Source organism: Rutidosis leptorrhynchoides, chromosome 10 (genome assembly GCF_046630445.1).
Source record: "Rutidosis leptorrhynchoides isolate AG116_Rl617_1_P2 chromosome 10, CSIRO_AGI_Rlap_v1, whole genome shotgun sequence".
In the NCBI taxonomy this organism is placed as follows: Eukaryota; Viridiplantae; Streptophyta; class Magnoliopsida; order Asterales; family Asteraceae; genus Rutidosis; species Rutidosis leptorrhynchoides.
The window spans coordinates 296,843,950-296,853,119 of record NC_092342.1 but is presented as its reverse complement, the minus strand read 5'-3'; the positions used below and the strand labels follow the sequence as shown (position 1 = coordinate 296,853,119).

The window sequence follows — 9,170 nt, the reverse complement described above, 5'->3', positions numbered from 1 at the left end:
TAACCCATGGGAATAAACTAAAATCAACACGTCAAACATCATGATTACGGAAGTTTAAATAAGCATAATTCTTTTATTTCATATATAATTCCTTTATTTTCATATTTAATTACACTTTTAATTATCGTACTCTTTAATTATCGCAAGTTTATTTTATCGCAATTTTATTTATCGCAATTTCATTATCGTTATTTATTTTACGCTTTAAATTAAGTCTTTTATTTATTATTTAATATTTTTACATTAGGTTTTAACTGCGACTAAAGTTATAAAAATCGACAAACCGGTCATTAAACGGTAAAAACCCCCCCTTTATAATAATAATATTACTTATATATATATTTGTATTTTTATAAGATTAAAACTAATATAGCATTAAGCTTGTTTAAGTGTATCCCTGTGGAAAGAACCGAACTTAATAAAAACTACACTACTGTACGATTAGGTACACTGCCTATAAGTGTTGTAGCAAGGTTTAGGTATATCCATTCTATAAATAAATAAATATCTTGTGTAAAATTGTATCATATTTAATAGTATTTCCTAGTAAAATATAAGCTATTTCATATACGCCTCGCATAACATCAAGTATTTTTGGCGCCGCTGCTGGGGAATAACATAAACGCCGAAAGCGCAACGCTATATTTAAAAAAAAAAAAGTTTTTATCAAATTCTTTTTATAAAAATATAAGTTAAAAAAAAAACTGAACCTATAGAAATCGAACCCTTCTGAGTTGAAACTGAACCCTCCGCGACTCGCGGAGAATTTGAACTGGACCATACCGCACTCGCGGAGGTCCTCTGACAGGTCAAACCTGGTACTCATTTAATGCGAAATTAGGGTTTAATTATATTAATATTAATATTAATTAGGTTTTAATTTTAAATTAATTAGTTTTATTTTTTATTTAATTTGTATTTTTTAGTTATATTAAGTTTTATTAAATATATAAAATTAATAGTTTTATATAAAAATAATATTTTTATAAAAATTGTACTTTTTACAAATTTTAGTATATTTTTATATTTTGTCCCTTTTTATTCGTTTTAGCGTAATTTTTGTATTTTTCGCTCGTATTTATTTTTAAGTCATAGTTTTTGCCATAGTTATTTTTATTTCTAGATTTTTAGGCTTTGCCGTAAAATCCCTTAAGTGCTTTTTCTTTAGACTAAGATTTAGATGCTTTAGAATTTTGCGACGCCTTTTTAAGTTTTAGTACCTTTTTAAGTTATTGCCATTTGGGATATAGTATTTTTTTTAAGCTTTAATATTTTTAGACTCAACTTTTAATTTTTAGTTTTTAGTTCCTTTTTAAGTTTCGACGCGCTACTTTCTTATTTTTATTTTTCGACGCCTATTATTTTTCGACCTTTTATTTTTCGACGTTTTTTGACGCGCTCTTTTTCTCTCTTATCTGTCGCCATTCTAGTTTTAGGACATAGAATTTTCTATCTTCTTCTCTAAAATTTCTTTAAATTACGAAAATTTATTTTAAGTGGTTAAATTGATAGACATTAAAATTTTCTGGTTCGTAGTAATAGTTGGATTTGTACGTGGACCGGGTTATTGGAGCCAAACAGTACTCAATTATATTGAGACCAAACGAATCCTGCCCCTCTGCTGCATCTTTTGGCTATTCGAAACGTGGGCAAAATCAGAAAAGTCTATTAATTGGATAACTTATATAATTTTTCTTTCTTTTTAAAAACTAATAGGATATTCAGTGAATGCACCGAGCAAAACGTTCACCACCTTTTGTACGTTCACCACCTGTAACTCGATCAAGACATCTAGCAAATATTGTCACCGTTGATTTTTCTTTAGAATCGTCATCCAGTCGACCAAGTACTCCAATTCAAATTTCCGATAATCCATTTTTTGAACCCGACCTCACAATTGAGAATCCGGAGAATATTCAGGGACAATTAATAGATCCTGAACCATTAATCTTTCCTCCGGAACCACCAATCATTCAAACGGAGATTGTTGAGAAACCAACCATTAAATCAGAATCCTCTAGTGATTCAGATTCAACAAATTCAATCATGGAAAATCTAGAACCCTTAAGTATGGAAGACCGAATGAGAGCTAAACGCACTGGCCAAGGTCACGCAATTACTAAACCAGACATTAATGCGCCAGATTATGAAATCAAAGGACAAATTCTACACATGGTAACTAATCAATGCCAATTTAGTGGTGCGCCGAAGGAAGATCCAAACGAACATCTTCGTACCTTTAATAGGATCTGCACTCTATTTAAAATAAGAGAAGTGGAGGATGAACAGATATATCTCATGTTATTTCTGTGGACTTTAAAAGGAGAAGCCAAAGATTGGTTGGAATCGTTACCTGAAGGAGCGATTGATACATGGGACGTTTTAGTTGAAAATTTTCTTAAACAATTCTTTCCGGCATCTAAAGCCGTAAGACTTCAAGGAGAAATTGTTACGTTCACACAGAAACTAAATGAAACTCTATATGAGGCATGGACCAGATTTGGAAAGTTATTGAGAGGATGTCCGCATCATGGTTTAGACACCTGTCAAATAGTACAAATATTCTACCAAGGATGCGACATCACTACAAGAAAAGACATCGATATAGCAGCTGGTGGTTCCATTATGAAGAAAACAGCAACTGATGCTTATAAAATTATTGATAACACTGCTTCCCACTCACATGAGTGGCACCAAGAAAAAGATATCATTAGATCATCTAAAGCAGCTAGAGCCGATTCTAGCCATGACTTAGATTCCATTTCCGCAAAGATAGATGCTGTCGAGAGACGAATGGAAAAGATGACTAAGGATATTCACTCAATACGAATTAGTTGTGAGCAGTGTGGAGGACCACATTTGACCAAAGATTGTCTCAGTATTGAACTAACAATGGAACAAAGAGAGAATGTTTCATACATAAACCAAAGGCCTGGAAATAATTATCAGAATAATTATCAACCGCCAAGACCAATTTACAATCAAAACCAGAATTATAATCGAAATGTTCCATACAACAACCAACAAGGTCCTAGCAATCAACAAGTATCCAATAATACTTACAATCAGCAAAGACCTAATTTTCAAAACAAACCACCACAAACCGATGATAAAAAGCCAAATTTAGAAGATATGATGACAAAGCTAGTTGAAACTCAAACGCAGTTTTTCACATCTCAAAAACAAACCAATGAACAAAATGCTCAAGCATTTAGAAATCAACAAGCTTCTATTCAAAATCTGGAACAAGAAGTAAGTAACCTAGCAAGGTTAATAGGTGAAAGAAAACCGGGAAGTCTACCTAGTGATACAAATGCTAACCCCCGGAATGAAACAGCTAAAGCCATTACCACAAGAAGTGGTACAACACTTAAACCACCTGAAATACCTGTAATTTCTGATGAAGCTATTCCTACTCCACAAGAACCACAACCTGATCAAGATAAGGAAAAAGAACCGGTAGTTGAAAAGGTTAATGAAGATAACACAGTTAAGGATAAACCTTATGTTAAACCATACCAACCACCACTTCCTTACCCGAGTAAAATGAAGAAAGAAAAACTTGAAGCCGAGCAATCCAAATTCTTGGATATGTTTAAACAGATAAATGTAAATCTTCCTTTCATTGATGTGATTTCAGGAATGCCTAGATATGCTAAATTCTTGAAAGATCTAATCTCAAATAGAAAGAAAATGGAAGAACTCTCGGCTGTTACAATGAATGCTAATTGTTCAGCAGTGCTGTTGAATAAGATACCAGAAAAATTATCTGATCCAGGAAGTTTCACAATTCCATGTTTTCTGGGTAGTCTTAGTTCAATAGAAGCATTGGCAGACTTAGGTGCTAGTATAAATTTAATGCCGTATTTACTATACGCTAAACTAGACCTTGGAGAATTGAAACCAACACGAATAAGCATACAACTAGCCGATAGATCAGTAAAATATCCTAGAGGGATAATGGAGAACATGCTAGTTAAAGTTGGTACTTTAGTATTTTTAGTAGATTTTGTTAACCTGGACATGGAAGAAGATTCTCGAGTACCTCTCATATTAGGAAGACCATTCTTAAACACGGCTAAAGCAATAATAGACGTGTTTGGTAAGAAACTGACCCTAAGTATAGAGGACGAGAGTGTTACCTTTTCAGTTGATAGATCCATGCAACAACCGCAATCTGCAGATGATACATGTTATTATATTCAAACTATAGTTACACATGCAGATTTATTAGAAGAATTTCCAGAATTACAAGGAACAGGAGAATGTTCTTTAGGAGAAGGTACTGAACCAATTGATGAAACTAAAATGTTAGCTATACTTATGGCTAATGGATATGAACCAACAACAGAAGAAATTCAAATGCTAAAAGAAGAAGACAGATATCGATATAAATCATCGATAGAAGAACCACCGACATTAGAGTTAAAGCCACTTCCAAACCATTTGGAATATGCTTATTTACATGGTGAATCTGAATTACCTGTAATAATATCGTCTTCTCTTACTGAAAATGAAAAATCTCAACTCATTTCTGTGCTAAAAGCTCATAAACCAGCCATTGCATGGAAGATTCATGATATTAAAGGAATAAGTCCTTCGTATTGCACACATAAAATCCTTATGGAAGAAGGTCATAAAACGTATGTGCAACTCTAAAGAAGACTAAATCCTAATATGCAAGATGTTGTTAAGAAAGAAATTATTAAACTGCTAGATCAGGTTTAATTTATCCAATTTATGATAGTCCATGGGTAAGCCCAGTTCAATGCGTGCCTAAAAAGGGTGGCATGACTGTCATCACAAATGAGAAAAATTAGCTTATTCCTACTAGGACTGTAACAGGATGGCGTGTTTGTATTGATTATAGAAAATTGAATGATGCCACCAGAAAAGATCACTTTCCCTTACCTTTTATTGATCAAATGTTGGAAAGATTAGCCGAAATAGTTACTATTGTTTTCTTGATGGTTTTTCCGGATATTTTCAAATTCCAATAGCACCCGAGGACCAAGATAAAACCACATTCACGTGCCCTTATGGTACTTTTGCTTACAAACGCATGCCATTTGGACTTTGCAACGCCCCTGCAACCTTTCAAAGGTTCATGATGGCGATTTTTCACGACATGATAGAAGAATGCATGGAAGTTTTCATGGATGACTTTTCAGTCTTCGGTGATACTTTTAATCATGTTTAGTTAATCTTGAACGAATGCTTATTAGATGTGAACAATCAAATCTAGTTCTTAATTGGGAGAAATGCCATTTCATGGTTAAAGAAGGCGTCGTTCTTGGACATAAAATTTCAAAAGAAGGAATTGAAGTGGATAGAGCTAAAGTAGATGTAATTGCTAAACTTCCACATCCCACCAATGTTAGAGGAGTTAGGAGTTTTCTAGGGCATGCCGGTTTTACCGACGTTTCATAAAAGATTTTTCTAAAATTGCCACTCCTATGAATAAACTCCTAGAAAAGGATGCTCCATTCATCTTTTCAGATGAATGTATCAAATCTTTTAATATTCTTAAAGAGAAACTCACTAATGCGTCGATTATGATAACTCCAAATTGGAATCTACCGTTTGAACTAATGTGCGATGCAAGTGATTTTGCAATGGGAGCCGTTTTGGGACAAAAGATTGAAAAACGATTTCAACCTATTTACTATGCTAGTAAGACGTTACAAGGAGCACAAACAAATTACACAACTACTGAAAAAGAACTCCTTGCTATTGTCTTTGCTTTTGACAAATTTCGATCATATCTCGTTCTAGCAAAAACGGTGGTCTATACCGACCATTCTGCTCTTAGATACCTATTTTCGAAACAAGATGCTAAACCACGATTAATCCGTTAGATCTTACTCTTACAAGAGTTTGATATTGAAATCCGAGATAAAAAGGGAGCAGAAAATCTCGCAGCTGATCATCTTTCTCATCTTGAAAATCTTGAATTAGAAGTTCTAAATGAATCGACCATACAAGACAACTTTCCTGATGAATATCTATTGAAGATAGATTATAATAAAATTCCATGGTTTGCAGACTATGCAAACTACTTAGTATGTGGATTCTTTGAAAAAGGATTATCGTACCAAAAACGAAAGAAATTCTTTAGTGATATAAAACACTATTTCTAGGAAGATCCACATTTGTTTAAAAGTTGTCCCGATGGAATAATACGCCGATGTGTATTCGGAGATGAAGCTAGTAAAATTTTAAACCATTGTCACACAGGACCAACAGGAGGGCATTATGGGCCTCAACTTGCAGCAAGAAAAGTTTACGATGCTGGATTCTATTGGCCTACAATTTACAAAGACGCACACCTTCTTTGCAAATCCTGTGATGCTTGTCAAAGGGCCGGAAAAATAAGTCAACGTGATGAAATGCCACAAAATGTCATTCAAGTATGTGAAGTATTTGACATTTGGGGTTGATAATGCTAAAAACGAACATATAATTCATAGCATTATTCCTCAAGAAAGACAAGCTTTTAGTTGCAATTGTTCTATTTACAAGTGATATTCGTTTAAATAATAAAAGGTGAAGACAAAAGACAGATTCGACGAATTGAAGACGCAAACGACCAAAAAGCTCAAAAGTACAAAAGACAATCAAAAAGGTTCCAATTATTGATAAGAAACGTCTCGAAATTACAAGAGTACAAGATTCAAAACGCAAAGTACAAGATATTAAATTGTACGCAAGGACGTTCGAAAATCCGGAACCGGGACATGAGTCAACTCTCAACGCTCGACGCAACGGACTAAAAATTACAAATCAACTATGCACATAAATATAATATAATATTTAAATAATTCTTATAATTATTTAATATATTATATATATTTATAAATCCGTCGGCAAGAAAGACTCCAAAGTATCTGAGCTGTAATTTCAAACTCCGCGACTCGCGGAGTTTGAAGGCCAAAAAGGCCGCGAGTCGCGGAGCCCCAATTTCAGAAAATCCCTATAAAGCTCGCGCATTCTGATCGTAATCATCATCTTTTTTCTTCTCCTCATTCATACGTAAAATATATATATATATATATTTATATTTTAATTTTAATTTTAATTATAATTCTAATAATAAGGGTATGTTAGCGAATGTTGTAAGGGTGTAAGTCGAAATTCTGTCCGTGTAATGCTACGCTATTTTTAATCATTGTAAGTTATGTTCAACCTTTTTACATTAATGTCTCGTAGCTAAGTTATTATTATGCTTATTTAAAACGAAGTAATCATGATGTTGGGCTAATTACTAAAATTGGGTAATTGGACTTTGTACCATAATTGGGGTTTGGACAAAAGAACGACACTTGTGGAAATTAGACTATGGGCTATTAATGGGCTTTATATTTGTTTAACTAAATGATAGTTTGTTAATGTTAATATAAAGATTTACAATTGGACGTCCCTATAAATTACCATATACACTCAATCGGACACGATGGGCGGGGTATTTATATGTACGAATAATCATTCATCTAACCGGACACGGGAATGGATTAATAGTCTATGGAATTATTAAAACAGGGGTGAAATTATGTACAAGGACACTTGGTATAATTGATAACAAAATATTAAAACCTTGGGTTACACTCAGTCGACATCCTGGTGTAATTATTAAACAAAGTATTAAAATCTTGTTACAGTTTAAGTCCCCAATTAGTTGGAATATTTAACTTCGGGTATAAGAATAATTTGACGAGGACACTCGCACTTTATATTTATGACTGATGGACTGTTATGTACAAAAACCAGACGGACATATTAAATAATCCAGGACAAAGGACAATTAACCCATGGCATAAAAATAAAATCAACACGTCAAACATCATGATTACGGAAGTTTAAATAAGCATAATTCTTTTATTTCATATTTAATTTCCTTTATTTTATATTTAATTGCACTTCTAATTATCGCATTTTTATTGTTATTGTATTTAATTGCACTTTTAATTATCGTACTTTTTAATTATCGCAAGTTTATTTTATCGCACTTTTATTATTCGCAATTTCATTATCGTTATTTACTTTATGCTTTAATTTAAGTCTTGTATTCATTTTTAATATTTTACATTTGGTTTTAACTGCGACTAAAGTTTTAAAATCGACAAACCGGTCATTAAATGGTAAAAACCCCCCTTTATAATAATAATATTACTTATATATATATATTTGTATTTTTATAAAAGTAAACTAATATAGCGTTAAGCTTTGTTTAAAAAGATTCCCTGTGGAACGAACCGGACTTACTAAAAACTACACTACTGTACGATTAGGTACACTGCCTATAAGTGTTGTAGCAAGGTTTAAGTATATCCGTTCTCTAAATAAATAAATATCTTGTGTAAAATTGTATTGTATTTAATAGTATTTTCTGCTAAAATTAATAACTATTTTATACCACTCCGCTACCACATCAAGTATTTTTGGCGCCGCTGCCGGGGACTATCTTAAAAGCCGGAAGCGCAACGCTATATATATAAAAAAAAAAAAAAAGAGAGAAAATTTGTATATTTTTAAGATTTTGTTAAATATTTAAGTTTTATAAAGTATCTTTAGTTTGTAAAAATATAAGTTTTTATATATAACTTTTAGATTATAAAACAGAAAATTATAAAACAGAAAATAGAAAATAAAAAAAAAATAAAAAAAAGAAAAACGCGTCGAGTTTTAAACTGTTTCAGAGTTGAAATTCTGAACCCCGCGACTCGCGGGGTTTACTGCCTTGAATACCGCAACTCGCGGAGAAAACCTGACACGCGACAGAAGCCCTAATCCTGCATTTATTACGGGGTAAGTAATTATTATTATTATTATTTAACCCTAATTATTATTATTATTATTATTATTATTAGTTTTATTTTAACTTTTACTTTTTATTTAATTTATGTATTTAGTATTAATTAGTTTAATTAATTTGTAAAATTAGTAGTTTTAATAAATAAATAATATAAAAATAATATTTATAAAAATTGTATTTTTTTTTTTTACAACTTTTTGTATATTTTTATATTTTGTCCCTTTTTAATCGTTTTAACGTAATATTTGTATTTTTCGCTCATATTTAATTTTAAACTTAGTTTTTGCCATAGTTATTTTTACTCCTAGATTTTTAGTCTTTGCCGTAGAATTCCTTAAGTGCTTTTTCTCTAGACTAA

The 9,170-nt window shown here is 32.1% G+C and overlaps 1 non-coding gene across 1 annotated transcript; it reads right to left on the bottom strand.

Annotated features, from left to right (window-relative positions):
• Positions 1-2,430: 2,430 nt before the first annotated feature.
• LOC139873747 (small nucleolar RNA R71) lies at positions 2,431-2,537 on the bottom strand. The gene has a single exon (XR_011767471.1). It is a non-coding gene; the product is annotated as a small nucleolar RNA R71 (small nucleolar RNA).
• Between the last annotated feature and the right edge of the window lie 6,633 nt (positions 2,538-9,170).